The 22,859-nt window shown below is 42.0% G+C and overlaps 1 protein-coding gene across 1 annotated transcript in view; it reads right to left on the minus strand.

Annotated features, from left to right (window-relative positions):
* Positions 1 to 15,404, minus strand: part of LOC111218180 (diacylglycerol kinase beta-like) — a 98,418-nt gene extending 83,014 nt beyond the window's left edge. Inside the window, exon 1 of the mRNA XM_022740336.1 lies at positions 15,272 to 15,404. The gene's annotated coding sequence lies outside the window, so the exon portion shown is untranslated. The remainder of the gene's footprint in view (positions 1 to 15,271) is intronic.
* Positions 15,405 to 22,859: the final 7,455 nt, after the last annotated feature.

Raw genomic sequence — 22,859 nt, forward strand, 5'->3', positions numbered from 1 at the left:
CCACCCCACCCCACCCTCCATAATTTGAACCCTGCCGGTAGACTCAAAGAGATCAGTTGCTTTTTTTTACGTTACAATTTAGACATGCTGTAACCAAAAGGATTTACCTGAGACTAATCTGAAACAACACAATTGGTAAATTTGTGTGTGGTGCTCACAACAGTGAAAAACAGCAAGAACAAGTGTCCAGGTGAAACAACAAGGGAGACTAATGTGAAGTGAAACCGAAGAGACACTGATCCAACTATTTCTCAGCTGGGGATTTTCTGAGACCTTGTACAAATAAAACCAAAACTACTCATCATCAAAAACGTTACTGTCACTGTGTCAGAGAGAAGGAGAACATGAACACGGGGATGTTAGGAGAGGGTGAATGAGTAAATCGCAGACGAGTTATTTAATGTTATTAATGTGCATTTACACTATGTACATAATAACAAGCATACAAATAAAATATTTGAGCATAGAATAGAAGAAAATAGTTATGTTATTATTTGCATATAATAATTCCCCAAAAAAGATCTTATGTGCATTTGCTCAAAATGTCCCTTTTTTTTCTTTTCTTTTCTTTTTTTTGTCATGAATTAATGGCAGTAGGTCTTTTTCAAGGCAGGTATTTGGCACAGATGTTATTGACCACAGGATTAGTTATCGCTCTCCAGTTTGCTTTGTCAGTTGCTCTGGCTTCACTTAAATAAAATAGAGCCATGATCAATGATATAAATTGCGTCTCTGCTTTTCTGTCTGTCTGTTGTTGTGGTTGTTGAGAAAGACGGATGGGACCAGCTAACATTGATATCCTGAAACTAGTTTTAGTCACTTCTGAAACTAACACGTCTTCAATGTAAAGATGTAACAAAAAAAACCTAAAAACTAAAAAAAAACACTGAGGGATATGATCTATATTGGCTCCGGTGAGAAACCTTTGCTCGTGCATCAGCGTAAACTGGAGATGAGGCTTTTGACTAATGCCAGAGAACACGAAGTTCTAAGAAAGAAAAGATGAAAGCATGGGTGACTAACTCCAATTCACCAAGGGAACAACAACAGCTTATTTTTAGAAACAGCTCTCCGCTGAAAGAAATACGGTCAAAAAACAGGTTTAATTTATTCCTTCACAGCTCAGATTAACATAAAAACATTGTGATTCCAGTCACTGCTTTACATGAGACAGTTGGATTTGGTTATAACAAATGCACTTTTGTAAATATTTATAATGTTTGTGTCTTTGGAGTTTTTGCCATGGATAAAAAATAATTCAAAAAAAGACACAGGTGGATCAAACACAGCTTATCTTTAATGTTGGAGGAAGAACCCAGCACAATAAGAAAAAGGTTGTTAACGCCATTTCATCCAAAGTTCAGTTTCAACAGAGCTCGTCTATTTTTAAATACCTCTTGCTGTAGTATGTAATGATTTGACTGTGGCCAGGTTCAATGGAAACTGTTTGCATAGAACAGACGGTGAAAATGTATGGGAAACTGTATGGACAGGCCTACCAGACTGGCGTCACCAAAACATGGTTCCATAATGAAATGTCAAGCATGACAAGGACATGTTATCTTGCAAACAACTTGTTTATATCTCTTGTAGTTAACAAGTTTTTTTGTTTTTTTTTTTTGCATAAAATCACTAATATCTCTTAAAACTGTACAAGCTACAGAAAATAAACTTTTAACAAGCTTGTGGAAAGAGATCCAAAGCACTTCCACACAACGGCTCTCAGATGCCTCTCAGCGTTGGGATTATCCAATCAGCACTGCGTTAATTCTTATTTATTAGCTTTGTTTATTGATGCGTCAATAGGACATGCATTAGGTCAAGCTGATAAAGACCCTCCAAATGAATGAATGGATGAATGAATTTGTTGCTTCAAATAAAAAAGTGACATCTATTGCAAAGCCTATAAAAGATCCTAGAAGTGTTAGTTTTTAGTTTAACAGTGGTAGTCTCCAAATGCCCAGAGGAATAAATCAACTCTATGGCATAGAGGAAAACACTATGTCAGGCTTTGGCTACAGAGGCGCTGCTTGTTCCTGCAGGAGATTCATGGGATTTGTTGACAGTAAGAAAAGTAAAGAATATCACAATCCTTTAACCCCCTATTGTCTCCCTTTACACCATCAACCCAGCTTTAAAAGTGAAGCAGATGTTTTACCCCTTCATATCCTCCATGTCTCTCAGCCGGTGGCCTGTGCTAATGGGCTGCACGTGCACTGATGTTACTCACTCAAAGGGAACAAAGGGGAGATCTGTCTGTACGTACTGCAAAGAGCGTGACACAGAGAGAAGCACATGCCAATCAAGCGTACGGGGCCTCCTCTCCGAGCGGAGAGGGATTCTGTTTTGCTCATGAGGTTGCTCGGCAACTATGACGTCACTGGGGTAAAGCACCATGTCAGAGATAGAGAGGAAAGAGACATCGCCACAGTAACTGTGAACAGATGCAGCTACATTATATGCATCGTTGCTCTGCATGTGTTTTGAGTTTGTCACCACAAACCATATGGATTTATGATCAGTTTTTTAAATGAGCTATAACCGATATTTCACAGTGACAGTGGATCAAATGACGGAGGCAGACAGAGGATAATCACCTGGATGTGCGGCTCTGCTGAGCTTTACAGATATTTACAGCGAGTTTCAGCTCATTATTTATCTTCCCAGGAAAATGTGTTTTTGTTCTTTCTCACTGAGCTCAAAGCAAATTATGTTTACACACAACGGAACTGCAAAATACACGTTTTGTAGGCGATGTAATTGTGAAGAGATAACATCCTCTATTAACGTGATGATGATGTTCATTTATATATTACTAATGCTGAACATATCAGTAAAAATGTTCCCAGACAACATATTTGATTTCTGCCAAAATATCAAAAAAAAATCAATAATATATATCAACAACATCCACGTTTAGTGACTCCAGCAGTATTAAACTGTTTTATAGTTATGTTTAGACTCTCGCAGCACTTGACGTGACACAGTGTTCAGACAAATTGTGTTTACTTTTAAGAAAAAACACAATCTTACTCAAACCGTAACCAAAGTGCTTTTCGCTGCCTAAACCACAGACCGACTGTGAGGGGTCTCTGGTGTGAAAGTCGTGTGCTTCGTACCATCCACCTCAACCAATAATAATACATAAAGAAAAAAAAAAAGAATGACTGTTAAAAAAAAAAAGATTTCTAGTAAAGAATTGTAATTTCAGAGACACAGCTGTAAAAAGTCACGGTCTACTACCTGCTCAACAGCAAACAGAGACTCATACAGTTAGAGAGCAGCTGGTGAACATAGTGGAGCATTTAGCAGATATTTCCCTCAGGAGCTGGTGGAAACCAAAACCAGAGCTAAAAGAGAGGGGATGTTGGGTTGGCCAGAGATACACGACTGGTGCTGGTAATTCTCCAGTTGGGAGCCGTTAAACCACGGCAGAGGAAGAAGGTGCAATGAAATAAAGCAATTAAAAATTGACAGTCAAACCGCTAACGGTGGAAAAAATGTAGAAAACCGGATGGAAATATTAAATTTACATTTAATTCTCAATGTTTAATTTGAAGAACATTTCAATCTCCTCATCATGTCACACGTATCAGATGTTTTCATCTCTTTAGTGAAAATGTACGTCATGATTTATTCACTAAGTCTGTTTCCTCGCATTTTGTTTTAATCACAACACCAACTTTTCCTCCTCAGCCGAGTGTGAAAACTCTTTAGTGATATTTCAAGTGTTGGCGTTTCCACTCAGATTTTTTTATGTGCATATTTAAAAAAGTGTGGATGAAAACACACTTATATATGAGAGGGGTATCAATTTTTACATGCAGGATATTTCCCAAAATATCAAAGTATTCCTTCATGGTGTCTCTCCAGCTTTTAACTCATTCTCAATAATAAAGTGAGTGGAAATAGAGCCGAGACCAAAGGAACAGTCAGCTGCATGAGGCTCCTTCGAATCTGCTGCCTCAGTGCCGCCGTTTTAACAAGTGCCAGTGATTCAGAGCCCCTCGGTGTTCAGAGGAAAGAGACGGAGAGAAAGAGAGGGGTTATTTACACCTCCGCAGCACATTATGTTCATTACAGCACTCCATCTGTTTCAGTGGCAACTTTGGAAACTCGATGCAATGTTTTGTTTTTTTTTCTTGTTGCAAAAAATGACAAGACATTGTAATGAAAAAGGGCAGTCAACTGATAAAACACTGGAACGATCAATGATGAGTGTCGGTGTGTCTTCTATTGTATTGTATTCTATTAGACACATCTACTTGAAATCTAAACCCTGCAGGCAGGTAATATGTCATTATAAGAGGTTGTGGGGTTAGTGATGCTTTTTACCTTTGTATTTGAGTGAGTTTGATTTGTTTTAAAATATATTATTAATGTAGTATTGAACTGATGCAACAGCTTTCAGTATCCAGTGGGTTGTGTGATTGTTCTGGATGTGGGTCACTTTCACCACGTAGCATCATAACCTAGCACTTTTGGCCACAGCAGACATCTGTTGTCAGAGCTACGGCTCTAATAACCCACTTTACATTACCTGCATAGTGGAGAATTTAGCAGCTAAAGAGAACAGAGCCAACAGACAGGGAATACTAGATTTAAATTATCCAGGCGCCCAGGAGCATGACTCCAAATGAATGATAATGTTGCCCCATAACTGCTGGATGTGTAAATAAGCAACTGCTAACATGTTCACCATATCAACTTACAGCAATGTTTTATTCACCTTTGCCCTTAAGTGGCCAAAAACCAGCTATTGTGGAAGAACAAAGTCGACAAAGTCACTCAGACCACAGTCAGAATTTACTCAAGTCAGTCGAAGACCACAAGACATCTATGTCAAGTAAAAATAAACAGGCTGTTTTAGCCACTGGAACAAGTGACGTATGTTCCCGACAACACCTCCAACCTGAACAATCACACACGCCCTCTGTTCTAACCCTCTGATAACACCCGTAGTAATGTCTCCTGAAACAGCGACCCTTGGTTGTCATGGTTACAATAACAAACACACGGACTGTACCGACAGCAGCGTATCTACTTTCGTCGCCGTGGTTACTATAGTAACAGTCATGTCTTGGTTAGGTTAAGGAAAAGTTAAAAAAATAAGCGCTTCCTCAATATCAGACGATCTTTGTTGTCATGGTTACAACAATAACAAGGTGATTAAGTGTGCTTGAACGGTCATGGATAATAGAAACAACGTCACTGCACTTTTCCCTTCGCTCCTGTCATAATTACTATGGCCACTAGATGTCGCCTAGCAACAAAACGTAACTATGGGTCATATAAAACCTGCTGCACGGACGACTTTTATAGGAGGACGGTCTCGATGTTCCACATGACAAAAACTGTTGTTTTTCTGCTGAGGACAATCTCAGAAAAAACACAGTCTGAAGATAAGAAATATATTGACAAAATTAAACTAAAACCATTCAGTCCAGTCCAGTCCAACGCAAGCGCTCCAGTCTGCACATTCACCACGAGAGGTGTTCCGAGACATAAAGCACGCGGAGAGACCAACACTGCCAAATTAGGATACTGATGATGATTACAGCGATAACACTGAAGAGGAGGGAAGGTAAACAGAAACACGAGCTCTGACATAATTAGTTCGCCGTGGAAGAAAAAAAAAAAATAAAATGGATGGCAGCCTGCAGGAGGACAAACGCAGGGGGCTGATCCAGAGTCAGTCAGAAGAGTCCATCTTAAAGTTGGCAGCACACTTCAGTATGCAGCTGGGAGCCAAATGCCATACAGGATGCCTCTAACTGACATTCCCCTGTAGAGTGTTGGGCAGGATGCTGTGGGCTAAGCAGGCCCTCTCTACAGGAAGAGTGTGTAGAAGCTCTGATAGCAGAAACGAAGCTCTCTCTCTCTCTGTCTCTCCACACACACTCACACTGTCTCTCCGGCAAAGGGTTTTAACTGTCTGCTGCAGGAAGCCATGGGACTGTGCGACCATATGATTAAATGGATACCGACAGCAGCTTTTCTGTGTCAAACATCAGTCATTTACAGCACCGAGATAATCTTCATGATCCAAGCACTTGCTAAATATAGACGTCACCGCTATAACTGGGTCGGTGGCTCACTGAACAACTCTGGAAACCGAAAAATCAAGCCCCAGTTCGCACCACACATCTGCTGCCGGCTCCTACAGAAACAGGGAGGAGAGATCACTTGTCCATTCGCCGTTCATCTCTTGACTTCCTTTACTTTTAATTCTTCCCGTTGCTAACCAGCTCTCCATTTGGATTCTCCAGTTTTTGCCTTGGATCTGATCTTTTAAGCGTTTAATCAGACTGAGATAACCAACAAGCAGACGATGTGGTCCCGTGGCGACAACAGTAACGTTCCTATCATTGTCTTAGCACAGTGATCGGCTTTAATACCATATTATTATTATTATTACTAGGCCTGTTATTATGCTGCATGCCTGTTCACACATGCAGAATCCTGACCTTTCATCCCGCAGTATGGATTACTGATCGCGTGGCTCCTGACTATAAAAGCACCGCAGACCTGCAGTAGCTCGTGCCTGCCTTGAGGTGGATTTGCATGTTCCCGTGATCTGTGTCTGTGTATGTGTGTGTGTATGTGTGTGTGTGTGTGTGTGTGTGTGTGTGTGTGTGTGTGTGTGTGTGTTTGTTTTCAGCCACCATCATTACTGTGATGAGTTTTCTGTAAAATAAGTAAATCAAACAGCTCGAGTGTGTGGGCTGAGGTTTTCATTCTTTCACCCTTGAGACCGAAACAAGGCCAAGTCTTGAGTGAAGCACTTAAATCACTTCAATCACCCGAGTCCCGTGGCAGGTTTCCTCCACTTTGTTCAGGTAAATTAGCACCTGTAATGAACCATTAGGCTCTTGGTAATGGTTCGGGACGCTTTAGGAAACGCTCACAGTTATTGAACAATAGTGAAAAGAGCTTTAAGTGATATGATTAACACAATCACAATGAGAGGAAACCATTGAGAGCAGGCTGTTGAACGGCAAAGTAAACATCAGAGGTCTGTGTAATGTGAGGTTTTCTATATAATAGGGGAAAAAAAGGAGAATTAGAAAAAAAGAACTAAATTCACCGGCCAATCAGATCCAAGTTAAGCCTAAACCCCGCCCTCTCAACAACCCGAGGCCTGAATGAAAATATTCAGATTTTCTATTTTCTATTTTTCTATCTAACATTCCAAAATGTTAATCATACACTGATCTGTCAAACGAAAACTTTTAGATAATTTTAAATGAAATAGATAGAAATATTGTGGTAATCTTCATACGTGTTTGTCACACCAAGTCACTACGTCCAAGACCCGTACCCACAAGGATAATTCAGATCTATGGGAAACACTGTGGTGTTAATAAGATGCAAGACAAGTCTGTGAAACCCTGATCTGAAACAACATTTTTGTCAGATAATATCTTGTTACAGGCTGGTAAAACGTGCAACGACACACGTGCAGTTAGTGTCATGTCAGTAGGAGTAAAACATTAAGTCAGTAACGCACCGTTTCTTTGTTTTTACAACAGAACTGTTTGTGAAATCTCAGTTTGACTTTTAACAGTTTAGATTCTCGGTTCTCCTCCTGAGCGACGTCCTCAGCGTTGTGTGAATAAAGAGCTCAAAGAGTCAGAGAGCCCTCAGACACTTGCTGATTCCCCGGTGGGACAGCTCTGAGCTCTCATGGACTTAGCGAGTTGAAGTGTGTGACTGGAACTGGGCCAATCTTAAATAATTCTCTTCTCCGCAGGACTCACAACCCCGCTGAAAAACTCCTGTTAACACTTCTATTTTATTACATTATAGGACAAAGTACAACATTTCTGAACCCAATTCACTCCATCAGGAGCAGAGGAGTCGACTACTGTACAGTTGTTTTGGACTCAACATCTGGACAAGACAGATGTGTGATGAATGTTTTGCACTGTTGAACGATGCCCACCACAGACCCGGAGGATCTGGAGACTGAACGGCAGCATCAGCTGGTTCAGCCCCAGAATTACATCCGCTATTTATTTTTAACTTTAACCAAGTGTTTATTATTGTAACCATGACAACAAAGGTCAAATACTTGCTCTAACCTAAGCCATGAGCTTTCGTTGAACCTAACCAAGTGGATTTTTTTGTCACGGTCCATGTGCGGGGGCGACAGAGAAGAGGACCCAAACACACACAGGCAGGCAGGGGCAGCGCAGTGATGTTAATGGACATGATGATGGTAAGACTTCCTACATGCAGAGAGGCGAGCACAGGGGCAGGTAACTGGAAGAAAACAGGTCAAAGGATGGCAAGAGTGCAACATGAATGCGGCAAAGCGTGTAGGGAAATGAAGAGGAAGTGGACGGCGGAAGAAAGACGGTTCAGGAAAGTTTCATATAAATGAAGCAGCCCGAGGACGTGAGAGCATGGTGGACAGGGACAGAGGGGCAGACTGGGCAACATTAACAAGACCAGGGCAGGGATCGTGACAGCGTTTGTGTCGGAACGTAACCAAACGTCATATAAAACATCGGCTGTGATTTGTAATGTTGAGAAAAACGGTGGTAGCGCGCACAACTCCAAATCCTGAGTAGGATACTGTTCTGGGTGCACGGTCGTAGCTCAGTCAACAAGGTAAAGGAGCCAGACAACCAACAGCTATAAGCCATCATCAGCATAGGAAACAGTGGTAATTCAGACAATATATATACGTATATACGTATATATAAACAGCTGAGGTTAGAACATGATTGGTTGACGAGCTGCATCTGTGAACGAACCGCCGCCACAGGGGGAGTGGCTAGACGTCAGCAGCTACAGAGCAATAAATAGCAAAATTAGACGTTCAAGAGCAAAACTCTTACGTAAACCAGCGGTATCTCACTGCCACACAATATATCAAAGCTTCAGAATAAAGGTCTGTTCACAGTGGGAATATACAGCACACGAAGGGTAAATCTGAGTCTCTGTGACTTTGCTTACAAGACTTGTCAGATACTCGAGAAAATAAGAAGCATTACAAGAAGAAAAGGAGGTTGATTTGTAATGTTGCTGTTCTGCTGATGGAGGCGTTTCAAAGCTCACTCTAAATATCATGTATTATCTCTGTGATTTATTGTAGTTTTACTGTTTTTTATGCTTCTTTGCTGAAAAAGGATTTTATTTTATTTTTCATCATGGAGTAATAAAACTTCTTACAGACAAATAAGTGTTGGTGGCTGTACACACCCTCTCCCGGGCCAACGGAGGGAATTAGAGGAAATGGCTCGTCCAAATTAAGAGCTATTGCTCAGAGAGAATAATTTAGTCCCAAAACGAACCGCTCCTCAGACAGTGTTTGTTTCTGCTGAAGTGGATTTGGACTTTTTGATGTTTTACAGTTTCCCTCTGCATGAGGTTTTTTAGTGGGGGGTGATTAAAAGGGGTTGGGGCGGGGGGGGGGGCGTGAGGTTTGCCACACAGGCCCGAAGACCAAACGATCTCTCAAGACAAATTTAGTAGGCTAATATTATTTCAGAGAGTGAACTGCATGGGGGCATGTTTAACCTTAGGGGCTGTAGCCTGAGCTTCATCTTTACCCATAAAAGGCCGGCTGCTGATCCCTTGTCAAGACTTGACAAGACACACACATACCGTACAGAAAATCTCTCTCTCACACACACACACACACACACTATCCCTGCTTCTTCTCCTGGTCTATCGTCACCTCTCAACCCCGTTATCACAACTCACTGTTTCCACTTGGTCCCTCTTTTTTTCTTTTGTTTTTAAATTCAATCTTCTCTGCAATAGTTCTTTCCATCTCGAGAGAATGAATCATCTCAGTTTTCACCTCTGTTTTCACAGCTTGCAGCAGAATGATGAACGTCACATCTTTCTCGCCATCGTTAGTCATCTACTGAAGTTCTGCCACACAGTTATTTGCCTACAGCAGGTGTGCATTGTCAAGGTTATGCGAAGGGAGAAACAGAAGTGAAATGTGCGTGAATGAGCTGTGATCCGCGGTAACGCTGAGCAGAGCCTCTGCAGCCGGCGCTCGGACTATCTGAGAGCGCTGTGGATTGATCTGCGATTAGCTCTGCTGCAGGCGAGGCTCACATAGGGCCCTGGCTTTCTGTTCTCTAACCTACTGGGGGATGTAGCCTCACAAATACCAGGAGTATTTATGGAAGGCCTGGGTGTCATGGCAACTGGGGGATTGTGTCTAAAAACGCAGAGGGGGGATGAAAAGGCCAAGCTACACCACAACAACTGATTGCACTGTATTTAAAGGGAAATGCCAACCAATTAGAAAGAATAGATTCACATGCTCTTCCTCTGGCCTGAGTCGTGAATAGGAAGCGTGAATGTGTGTCAACAGGGTGAAAAGGTAAACAACCTCTTCCCAGAGACTTTTATTCTGAAGTGGCACAGTTTAAATTCTACCGGAGACACATAAGGAACTGCTGCCCTTGAGTGACATGTTAACCTTAAAAATCCCCTCCTGACATTTGGATAATAACATGTTCTTTCCACAAAAAGAAAAAAGAAAAACTATCTACTCTTTCTCCCTCAGAATCTATGAATATGCAAATGTTTACATGTCAAAAGTTTAATTGCTGGACACCGGACGTGTCCTACTTTTTTTTTTTTTATTCTCGGTGTCATTGCATCGCAGGTTTCAGTTTGTACGTCACACACTTGTGCACGTTGCGTGTTGGACCACAATTGTGGTCGTGCTGTCATATAATCATGAGAACAGATGTCTATTGTTAAACACTGCACATGCATCATTCTGCGCAGTGAAGGTCAAACATCCAAGTAACAAGAAGCAAAACATATTTTTGAGTGACTTTAGCTTTAGGGGGGAAAAAAAATCCCTTTTCCACACTGCATCACATGAACAGTGTATTTTCTGTTTCTGTCGTTGTACCATTCAGATTTTATTAAATATCTTGTGGATTGCTGGCTCTGAATCTGGTCATGTTATGTTTTTGAGCAAAACAAGAGTAAATACATAAAATAAATATGTTGAAAGCAGCAACCGCCTTTATTTCTAGCAGATTTCAGCTGCCATAGATGGTCTCTTAGTCATAAATGACAAGATATATAGTTTATCTGTCTCCAGTGAGTCATCTCCCACCAATCAGGCGACACAATACGACAGGTAGCAAACTCCAAAACAGCTCTGTCATCCTGCTCTTGTTTTGTGCTTGTTACATTAGCGGACAGTGTCTGAAATTGACCCTTTTTCTGAAGGTGGAACCAGACGGGGAGATGTGTCTCATATGATTTGACTTTCCAATACAGTCAATCAGACACTCACACCCCCTCCACACGTGCTGACAGACAGATCATGTGCAGAGGTTTTAGAGGCAAGATTTGAGTTTCTCGTCTCTGCTTGTGTCATTTATTGTGCACAGACGAGGGCAACATCAGGAAACTACAATTCTCTGTGTCAAGACCTAAAAGATATAGATAAAGTCTTGAGGAGAGAGCGAGGAGGAGGTGGGATGCAGCACACAGGAGGCCAAACAAGAAGACTTTCTGCTCGACCTTTGAATGATTTTAACTTTAAACATGGTTGAACGGTCATTGGACCTTTAATCGTCTCAAACAAACCGTGTGTGTCCCTGCTTCACAATTGAATCTTTCCACTTCCACCACTGAAGGACTTTTATTGTGAAACAGCTGCGGCCATGACAGTTCTTGCTAACTCCCAGGTGGGTCAAAAACTGCTTTACTTAAAGAAATAGGATTAAACAGGATTAAGGATTTTCTTCACTTTCATTATGATCCCATGAATACAGGACCAGAATTTCCTCACAAACGGTTTTTATCTTGAAATTCAAGAGCTATTTGTAACATTTGCTATTGCTACATGGCTAACGTTAGCATTAACAGCTGTTTACTCACTAGTCTTTCCAAGAGCTTCAGCCACCGTTGCATTTAAAAGAAAAGAGGTTATGACACGTCCTCTGAGCAGCGTTAGCTATGTAGCAATAGCAAAACTCACAAATTGCTCCTTTAACAGCGACCTCATGCTGCACTGGTGAAGGTCCAACCAATAAAGCCATCACAAATGGTCTGACTCAGACTTAACAGTCCACTGAAGGCACATCATACAGTATAATGTCACTGCAGGCCTGTTATTATGAGCCAAACAACAGCACTGCAGTGAGCAGAATATATTCAGTCCGAGACTCCAGTCCAAAACCTACTGAATGACCTTTATTCATATAACATCTTGGCCCAAACTGAGCCTGCTGCTTTAAGATAGAGTTGCATTACGGGTTGTTTTCTGCCTAAAAGTTGCAAGGCCAGTGGATTTCAGTGAATTGAGTTCGTCAGCCCCGAGAGTTTTTTCCAGTAGGCCCAGTTTAACCCACCAGAGCTTTCTGCTGGATCACGTCAGCGACATGTTTTACTGCCACAGAGTAAATCAATGTCCAACAAGGGGGAAAGTGTCTCGTTAAGTCTTTACCGCAGGAATGAACGTCATGGAGTGAGTTAGAAAAACTGTATATTGTTAAGAAAATCAATGTTACAAGATACCACGTCCTAAAACAAATAAAAACTGAAGATAAATACTAAAAGTCTTCCTCTTCGCATGGTTCCTACAGTGACTGCTGAGTGTGAGACAGTGACGCATGAGAAAAACAGATAAATCATCATTCACTGGAACTCAGAGGTTCATGTTGATTCTGTTTTACATGGTAAAAATAGAATTAGGCCAGGAGGCAATAATTTGTCATGTTCCTTCTTCAGGACTTGATTTCAACGAAGAAAGTTAAGAGCACTTTGCTGATTCAGATCATTTTGTACGTTTTCATTACTTTTAAAGCGGCAGTAATTTAGATTCTACAAAGACAATGTGAGGAGGTGAAGGAGGTCGCTCGTAGTGATGAACCTCACCTGAATCTGCAGCTCCCCAGAGCTCTGCAGAGCTTTATAGTGAGTTTCAGCTCATTGTTTGCTGTCAGCACACAACTTCACTGTTCTGGTTCACTCTTTGCTCGTAGTTGTTTTGGTTTTTTTTCCAGCTGCAGCTGTTTTCAGAGAAAACTAAAAATCCACTGTCCATGACCGGATCAGCAGCAAACAGCAGACAGACTCAGTCAGAGAGCAGCTGGTGAACACAGTGGAGCATTTAGCAGCTGATGAGCCAGAGATTTCCCTCAGGAGCTGGTGGAGACCAAACACAGAGCTAAAAGAGAGAGAGGGAACACTGGACTGAGAGTCATCAGGTGACTGTAAACATGACTGCAAATGATCTATTATGTCACTCTGAAACTATATCAGCTTAAAAGGTGATGATGCCTCTGTGTTGTTATTACAGGTTTAACTTAAACAAGCCTCTCACGTTCAGTTGATTTCAAATCATCCACCTGCAGTGAGTTATCACCTCATCGTGTCCGTGGCTCTTTCAGCCTTTCAGTGTTTTGTTTTTTTATGTTGTTTTTTTATGTTGTTTTTTTGGGGCATTCTGTGCGTTATTGTGATGGTTTTTACCCTGGTAAGAAAACACTGTGTATCACGGCTGAGCTGACAATTACACCTTCAGGTACCTGTGGGGGGAGCTGCGCCGCTAAAAGCTACTGATTCAGTCAGCGACAATAATGAGTCAGAACGGTCGGTTCAGCTGGAGGACTCTGCCTTAAAGATTCATGTACAACACACCTCTATTATTTAGTTTTACAGAGGTTTTTAAAATGTTAAATACGTCTAACCTTGTTTTGTGTAACTGTGTAAAAAATCTGGTGTTTCAAAAGGAGGGGGTGGTGTTCTTATAATCAGGGTCATCGTCTATTCAGGCCACTACGGAAATTAAAGGAATCAATTTGAGTGGGTCTGTACATGCTCTCGTCCTAATCACACAGATCCACGTTCAGACAGGCGAACGTTCACCTCTTAATCCATGTGATAAATTGCTGTCTGATGGCAAACGGATCATTATCAGGAGCCGTCTTCACAGACCGCCACTGGCCCTCCACCAGCTGGCCCCTGGCCGAGACTGTTAACATGATTTCAACATGACTAAGACAGTACGAATACACATGGCGCTGTCACAAAGACGTACACACACACACACACACACACACACACACACAGGTGCTTTCCCGGGGACTGACGACATGAGCTGCATGTCAGAGCTCTGCTAAATGATCCTCTTCCCTTCTCTCTCCATCCTCACACTCCGTCTTCCTCCTCCCTGTTCAGACTCTGTCTCTCTGTCATTTTCTCTGTTGATCCTCTCCTCTCCTGATTCTCTCGGCACTCGCTCCCCCCCCCCCCCCCCGCGCTCTCGCAGACGAATCCCTAATGTTTTATCGCCGACCAAGAGGATGCTGTCAAGGAATAAATAACCATCGCATTTGGTGATTGCTTGATGAGATGTAATTAGGCGTGCCGACTGGAGATTAATCACGAGAAGTCAGCCGTCTCGTGCTGAAGCGCCGCTCTCAAGGAGGCAGCCTGGGATTGAAAGGGAGCGACATGAAGATGTGCAACATATACTCAGCAACCAATTCTGTTTAATTACAGATTTAATTATTAAAGTGATAGAATTATAGTTTAATAGTTGCTCCTCCTCAGTACAGGATAAAATCAATCTGAAGTATAGATACACATTTTAGCTCAGCTGCTTGTTAATTTGATATATCCTGGTTGAGTCCATCACTGTGTCCTTGGCTTGAAACTCTCGGATAAAGGTCACCACGAGTGAAACATTTTAGAGAATATTATTCACGTTAATTCTCTTTTTCAATGTGTCTCCAGATACCAGCTGATCTAACTCCAGTATTGATCTAATACTGTGGTCAGTTGTTCTGTGTCCAGCTGGTTCTGGACGCATCATGAGTCTGAGACATTTGGCTCTTAATTCCACCTCCTCCCGAACACACACATCACATCCAGTCCTGTTCAAACCTCCTTAACTACAGGACAAGTTGTGATGCCATTTATGACAAAACCTCACCGAGAAGCCTCGTCAGCGTCGCTGGGTCAGATGTAGTAAATTCACACACTAAAAAACTTGGACAGAAGAAAGGTTATGACACATGAAGCGAAAATATAAATTGGGCCAGAAAAAGAAAAAGGAACTGTGCAAGAAACAAGGAGGGAAATGTGTCAAAACAAAAAATATTAAAGTGCTGAGAATGTCCTGAAAAAAGAAAAGGAATAGAGACAAGGGTGAAAGACAAACAAGAAAAGAAAAACATGATGATCGTCGACATGGAAGAAAAAGAGCGAGACAGAAATGGGAGAAGGGGGGGACAGGAGGAGTAATCACAGAGAAAGTCTCCCCTACCTCTGGCCATTGCTGCTCCCACTATAGTCCATGTAACATCCCTGTTTAGTCGTTCAGTGAAGAGCCAGCCAGTCAAAACAACCAGTCAGTCAGTGGAGTCGTGGCTGGTGTGGACCGGTGTCTGGTTCCCAGCAGCAGCAGCAGCAGCAGCAGCAGCAGCAGCCGAGTCAGAGTCGTCCTCTCCACTCAAACAATCACTGGGCTACATGCAGCACGACAGCAGAGGCTCTGGAGCCTCGGCAGGGACAGCAGCAACATCCCTCCCATCCACCCTGAATTAATTAAGCTTTTTTCTCCCTCTGCTGCCCTCCCTCTCTCCCTCTCTCTCTGCTCTCTCTCTCTCCGTCTCTCCGATTCTCATGTGCGCATGGTTAACGCTCCCTCTCTCTCTCTCTCTGTTTCTGCTTCCCCCTGTGTTCAGTTTCCTCTCTCGCTCTCTTCCCTCTTTCTGACTCACTGATCAGCAGCTGCAAACAGGTCGTCTTTTCCTTCTTCATTTCACCTTCTGCGTCTGTTTTTTTTTTTGCTACAGTCAAAAACAAATCAACGAACAGGAAAAATAAATTAATATTCATCTTTATTTGTGCCTTTTAGGTTTGAAGTGTGTTTGAACGCTTCAAACTTCAAAACTGTGACTGAGAATAGTTGTTTGCTTTTTTTCCCTCCAAAAATGTAACTTTTAAAAAGCGGCTGTCAAGACATAAAAATACATGAACGGGTGCTGCACAATTTAAATAAGAAGAAGAAGCATTTCAAACAAGTTCACCGTCCCCCGAAGACGAACAGCAGCTTCAGTCATTTCATCTAAATTCCCCCCAAAAACAACAATTTACGTTCAAGTGACAAAGCCCTCTAGTGGCCGTAGGAATTACGACGGGAGCAAAGGGACGTCGTTAGAAAAGTTTGCATGAGGAAGAGGAGATATTTGTGGCTTCGGGACGAGGGAACAGGAAGTGCTATAACGCTAACTCATTTCCGGGTTTTTACGACTCATTCCTGCAGCGCTCTATAGTCGTCTTAACTCAAACCGAGATGTTTTCCCCGAAACCGAACCAAGTGCATGAACCCAACCGAACCTTAGCCATCACGTTATCACATCATCAAACTGATTTATTTCAGTGTATGGTTTCAGAAGGCCCAGATGAATTATATCTTTCTGCCGACAGGGCGTCATATCAGGCGCCATTTTTGGGGTAAACAACATTTTTATTTTCTGAGCAGAGAAGTAAGAGACGAGCTCCTGGGAGTCTTACAGGGAAACTATTGAAGTAATATATTTTTTCTTGCACCGAATGTCAAAGTAAAATAATTTTTTATGATGTCCATCAGTGATGTACATGCTAGGAAGAAAGAAATTATATCCAAGAAACGCTGGATATAATTCAAGCTCAGTTCACAACATTTTTCATGCTGGACATTTTTCCAGAGGAATGTGTTTGCCATTTAGAAGAGGACCACCGAGAATAACCTCAGAGTCCGAAGCTGGAGCAGGTCCTGGCAGTGGCCACTAAAGGGTCCGGGTCTCAGTTTGCCCCGAGCATACAAACAAACAAACAAACACACACACACACACACACACACACAGGTACAGGTACACCTGTAAAATCTAATGCAGTCCAATACAACTGTTCATCTGTATGTTATACATTTAGGAGGTTTTTAATCTTCAGATTTAGTTGCCATTATTTGACGATGTGTAAATTCATTTACATTTACATTTACTCACAATTCAAATATATGTTTATTACAGAGAGAAGCCTCTTCTACAACCTTTAACTATGAGCTCAGTGTTGAAGCATATAATCAAATGACCATCACAGTGACATTATAAAGCATCATAAAAGTCGACATTATGGCAGACTGTATTAGACTGTACAGGTGTACCTAATAAAATGATCGAGTGTATTAGAGCAGCTGTTTATCCAGAGATGGCCTCATCCTTCTGGTTGCCTTGAGTCATTGTGGGTATAACCCCTTTACATCTTCTTGCAGGTCTATTTTTTTATTTTTTGTATTCAGATTTGCTTTATTACCATGTCTTTAATTAATTATAATATTTGTGATGCATGTTATAAAAGTTTAACTGCGGATAATAATCCAGGGAGTAATGGAACAAAAGATAAAAACGACTGAAATCATTAAAAAGCTTTAGTATCTATAAAGAAAATAAATCAAACAAGAATTGAACTTTCTCTCAGGCCAAGAGAAAAAAAATCAACATTAACTTTACTTTACTTTTTATATTTCATGTCTTTCTTTGTGTTGTTTCCTCCTTTACTATTACATGATGTCTCTGTCTGTTTCTCTTTCTCTCCCCCTCACACCCACACACACAAACATGAGAGTACATCCTGCACAGTGTGTCACACAACTCTAAAAGGTGTCACTGCAATGTGTCGGCCTGTTGTTGTGCTCCTGGCTATTTCTGTAGTGAAGTCATTGATGAATAAAGCCAGTAGCGTCCATCCATCTGTCCTCCCTCCCCTTTTCTCACAGCTCCTCTAACAGCACTAATACACACACACAGAAACACACACACACACACACACACAGTACATGAACCAATTTTCTTTTTTCTTCTTCTTCTTCTTTCTCTTTCACATGTGGTGGTGAAAGCCTCATTTCACAGAATCCTGCATCGCTTCCTGCTGCTGTAGACGTGAGCTAAAAGAGGCTGATCCCCAGAGAAACAAGAGGAGCCCGCATTATTTTTCTCGTCTCTCTCTCTCTCTCTCTCTCTCTCTCTCTCTCTCTCTCTCTCTCTCTCTCTCTCTGTGTCTCTCTCCCCTCTCTCCTTCCCCTCCCCTCATTCTCATATTTCCATCTTCCTGTCGCCTGGAAGTTACACCGACCTCTTGTCAGATTCAGTGAATGTAATTTCTGCTGCTCCTCGTTTGTTTGTAACTCTGTAACAGCAGTCAAACAAAGCAGAGGCGAGATGGATTGGTATATAAAAAAAGAAAAAAAAAAAAACAGAAAAGAAGAAGCATTGAGCGTGCACTGTAAAGCCACGACCCAAAGATGGGGACAATCCAAACGATGGGAACTCTGTGGAAGGACAAGCTAAAAAACCTACAGGGCATGAACTAATCCTAAAAGGGAAATTGGCTCTCCTGCTGCCTTGGTTCTCCTAAGCAGCCCAGAGGAATGTGATTGTGTTGGAGGAGAAAAACACGATTCGCTCCAAGTTTCTACCACTTCCCAAAGAATGTCTGACATTCACTGATAACTTTCAACCGCCTGGCCGGTGGATTTTTCGAGGCGGCGAGAGGAGGGAGGAAAGAAAAGGGGGCCTGCTGTATGTCAGCGATGATGATGCAACGGCGAAGGCAAAGGTCACATGGCCGCGGATAAAGTCACATTCCGCTAATTGAAACTTGAATATCAGCCGCCGGCAACGAGTGAAAAGACGGAGCTTAAACTGCTGCCACAGAAACAAATGGCCCTCAGCTTAATTTGAGAAGCAGACAAACAGGATAAAAATAGCCCCAACGTTGCCTCTTTTGTGATCAAGAGCAGATTGTTTTCATCTGGCTAATGTTTCACTTTTGGAGTAATTCAATTACAACTCTCCTTAAAAAGATCCTGTCATGGACTTTATGTTTTATGCCAGAAAATAGATAAAAAATGATCTTGCCACAAACGGTGTGATGGGTAACCCAATTACTGCTTGAATTATTATCTGTGACAATGTTTTTTTTTCCAGTGTAAGAAGTGCAATGTTTTTATCCCGCACGCAAGTCATAGCTACTTATACGTCTCGCTGTTACAGAGCAACATCATCATTCAATTCTTATCATGTTTGTGTCCACCTGATGAATGTAAATCCTGTATTTCCTCTCTTTTAGCTCTGTGTTTGGTCTCCACCAGGTGGCGACCTCTTCGAATGGCCACTAGAGTCTGGAGTCAATCCCCACAGACTATAAATAAAGATGGATGAAGCCTCCCTGACGTCACCCATAGTAATTTCTGAAGAACATGTAAACATGTTTATTTCTGCTGAAGAGTTGGACATTTTAACATGGGAGTCTATGGGGATTGATTATTGGAGCCAGACTCTAGTGGTCATTAGAGGAACTGCAGTTTTTGATACTTCCGTGTTGGCTTCATTTTCCAGCCTCGGAGGTTGCTGCTTGGTGAAAATGCTCAACTTTACTTCAGAAATAAAAAGCCTGGTCCAAAAAACGGCAAACTGTACGTCAGGTGAATCATTATATAACTCACCTGTTTACATTTCATTAAGTGTTCAAGTTCTTCATAATTGAGGGGGCGTGGCCACTTTGAGTGACAGGTGGGTGAGTGCACGCTTGCTGCAAACTGGCATGCACCGAAATCTCGCCTCCATATGTGCTTTTCCCTCTTCGCCCATTTTTGGACCAGCCGTGAGTTAGGCGGAGTCAGACACTGCCAAGATGGCAATGGCGGTGCAGCTCACTCTGAGCTTCAAAACCGCTCTTCATAAAACCTGTAGGTGACATCACGGAGGCTACCTCCATCTTTATTTACAGTCTATGGTCTCCACCAACTCCGTAGGGAAACATCTGGCTCCTCAGCTGATAAATGCAGCGCTATGTTGAGCAGGTAGTGGACAGTGGCTTTTTACAGCTGTATCTCTGATAACAGCTGCTGGCTGCGGCTGAAAACAATGCAAAAGTCAAGTGAAACAGTGAAGTTGTGGTCCGGACAGCTAAACAATGATCTGAAACTCAGCGTAAAGCTCTGTGAATCAGAGGGGGAAGCTGCAGATTCGGGTGTAGGTTCATCTCTATGAGCGACGCTTTTCACACCGTCATGTTGTTTTCACATTCATATTAATTACAGTTGCTTTAATGTTAGGGAAGTTCTGTGGTTTTGGTTTAATCTTCTTCCCCTTTTCTTGGTGAAAGTTAGTTGTGCAGTAAATATGAAGCTATCACCAGCAGCTAGTTAGCTTAGCACAAGGGCAATACAATCTGCTCACCAGCACCTCTTAAACTCAGTCATTAATATGTTACAGCTCGTTTCCTTCCTTATTAATCTGCACAAAAAAAGAAACTGATTTGTGGTTTTATGGGCAGATGTCGTTGCCATTGGACGGAGCTGACTCATAACTCCTGTACATGGAAAACGGTCCATGGCTGAAAAAGTTTTTTGGGGAAATAACCGCCTTTACAGTAGAACCTAATCACCGCTTAGTGAAATGAGACAAAGAAAGCAAATCAGAACAAGAAACCTCCTCTACAGTTTCCCTGATTGACTGTTGTCTTCCTTTTTTTTTTTCCATTTATCAAACCTGAAGTGTGTGGGCTCGGACACGGGCGGCTCTAACCGTCCAAGCGATGAGACGAGAGTGGGGCTTTGGGCTGGTTTTTCATCACAGGGAGAAACAGCAGTTGCAACATCAAGAGCGTTATATTGGTTAGACTTCAACAGCGGTTTGTGAGTAGATTTAAAGATGCAACGCTGAGACTGAAGGTCGCGAGTCAGTTTCATGTGACACCTGCTACGAGGGGAGAAAGAGACGCTAGAGGATGCGTCTGCTGCCACAAAAACTCTGCTTCTTTGTTTTTACCTCTGGAGACCCCCTGTAACTGTTGAGACAGAAAGTTTTCACCACACGCTGCTGTTTCCCTTCCTCTGAACATCACATTTTTCTTCATTACCATACACAGCAGCCAAGAGGCCAGTTTCCTCAACAGCATTTTTTACAGTTTGAGTTGTAGACACGTGGAAAACAAACAGTCTACACACACCTCGCCACCGTGTATACATCGTTGACTACACGCCACCCACGCCGGCGGTGTTTCACACACTAACAATAAATACAACAACTGCAAAACAGGAAGTGGGAGGTAGTAATAAATGGACCAAAAACAGATGTGAGCGGCTTAAAGAGCTGCACCAGCAGTGAAGAGGGACAATAACAAGACAACACTCGAAAGGTTTTTCTGTTCCACTGCTTCAGCTCTCGAGCACATTGAGCCGGTTTTCACTCAGCAACACACACACACCTCCCCGTCTGTCCGGCCCACTCATCTGAGCTCCATTCATCTGCATCAACACCTCCCCCGAAACGTATGAATCAAATCATCAAAAAAAGAAATCAGTCAGGGATGCTCTCTAGAGCCACCGGTAACATTTGTGCACATTTCATATTGGAGCACTCTCACGGCTGCTAAGTGGCTGACGACTCAATTACTGAGAAGAGTGGGTTGTGTTTTTTTTTTTTTTGCACTGGCCTTGACATACAGCATTCATTCCTCCATCAGCTGGCAGTCGTTTCTGAACAGGCACACACACACACACACACACACACACACACACACTGAGGATTATTTAATAATTTCACAGATGAAGTGAGTTCATCTAAAAGCAGCCAGTTCTCAGGGACTTTTGCAGAATTCAAAGAGGGAACCTTTGAATTCAGAATTAAAAAACTGAACTAAAAATAAAACTAAATGGTCTTTGTTTTGTTTTCCTGGCAGCGAACAGAGCGAGAACAAGAACAAAGCTGAACATTTAAGTTTGAAGTCCATAAGATTTTCAGTCTGTTTGACAGAATACAACAGAAGAGCAGCTGCTGTATCTGTTTACAGCGCAGCCAAACAAACTCATGTTGTTTTAATAAAGAAGTCAGTCGATAATAATCGCAACCACAGTGTGATTTCATTCCTGCAAAGATTTAAATTTCTCAACAATGAACTACTGCTGTTGGAACTAATCTCAGAGACGAATACATTTTGTTTCTTTAGGCTGCTTCACAATAAAAGTCTCCCCTTGTTTAGCCAGTTAAATGCTTTTAATGTGTAAGAGTGTGATGTTTGTATTAGCAGTAACTGAACACAGGTCTGATTGGGTGTGGACAGAAGAGTAAGGCTGATATCAAGGTTAAATCCAGCACAGGATGCCACAACTATTCGCTTCTGTTACTCAATGTAATTTCAAAAGTCATTGAGTTTTACCTGATTACTGTGCGACATGCAGAAATATTAAATCTTTCAGTCACAATCTGTATATAAAAATCTTCCTATACATGCCCCTGTATTCTCTGCTGTCTAAAAACTTCCACGTCACTCGGTCCTCTCTGTCCTGATGTTATTACAGACATGTCTGAACACTGACGCCTGGACTCGCTCATGGACTCACCGCGTCTTTGTTCAGAGGTGACGTTTAGCCTGTCAATGTCACGGGCTTATGGGTAATGATATTCATTAAAAGGCTGCTAAAAAAAACTAAAATATTAAATAGAAACTCTGTGTGTTACAAATCTCAAATGGATTCTGAATTAGGTTGTTGTAGTTCTTCAAACCAGGAAATGCAGGTTTCACTTCAGCTCTCTATAAAACCTTCCAAACTGAGAGGTAATTACTGAATGTAAAAACAATGAATGGCAAATGCAGGAAAAAAATGCAGATATGAAAAACGGGGTTTGATTTCGTGAGAATCTTCAGGATTAAAATTTGAAAGGGCTTTCTGAGAAAGAGAAGAAACCAAGAACAACACGTACGAGGACATGAGCGTTGACTGTTAACCCTCTGGTGGCTGAACGGCTGTAATGTATAGGCAGCCAGTCCAGATACATCACAGCCAACCGATAATGGGATTCATA

Source organism: Seriola dumerili, unplaced genomic scaffold (assembly GCF_002260705.1).
Source record: "Seriola dumerili isolate Sdu_G_001 unplaced genomic scaffold, Sdu_1.0 BDQW01000052.1, whole genome shotgun sequence".
NCBI classification, from domain to species: Eukaryota; Metazoa; Chordata; class Actinopteri; order Carangiformes; family Carangidae; genus Seriola; species Seriola dumerili.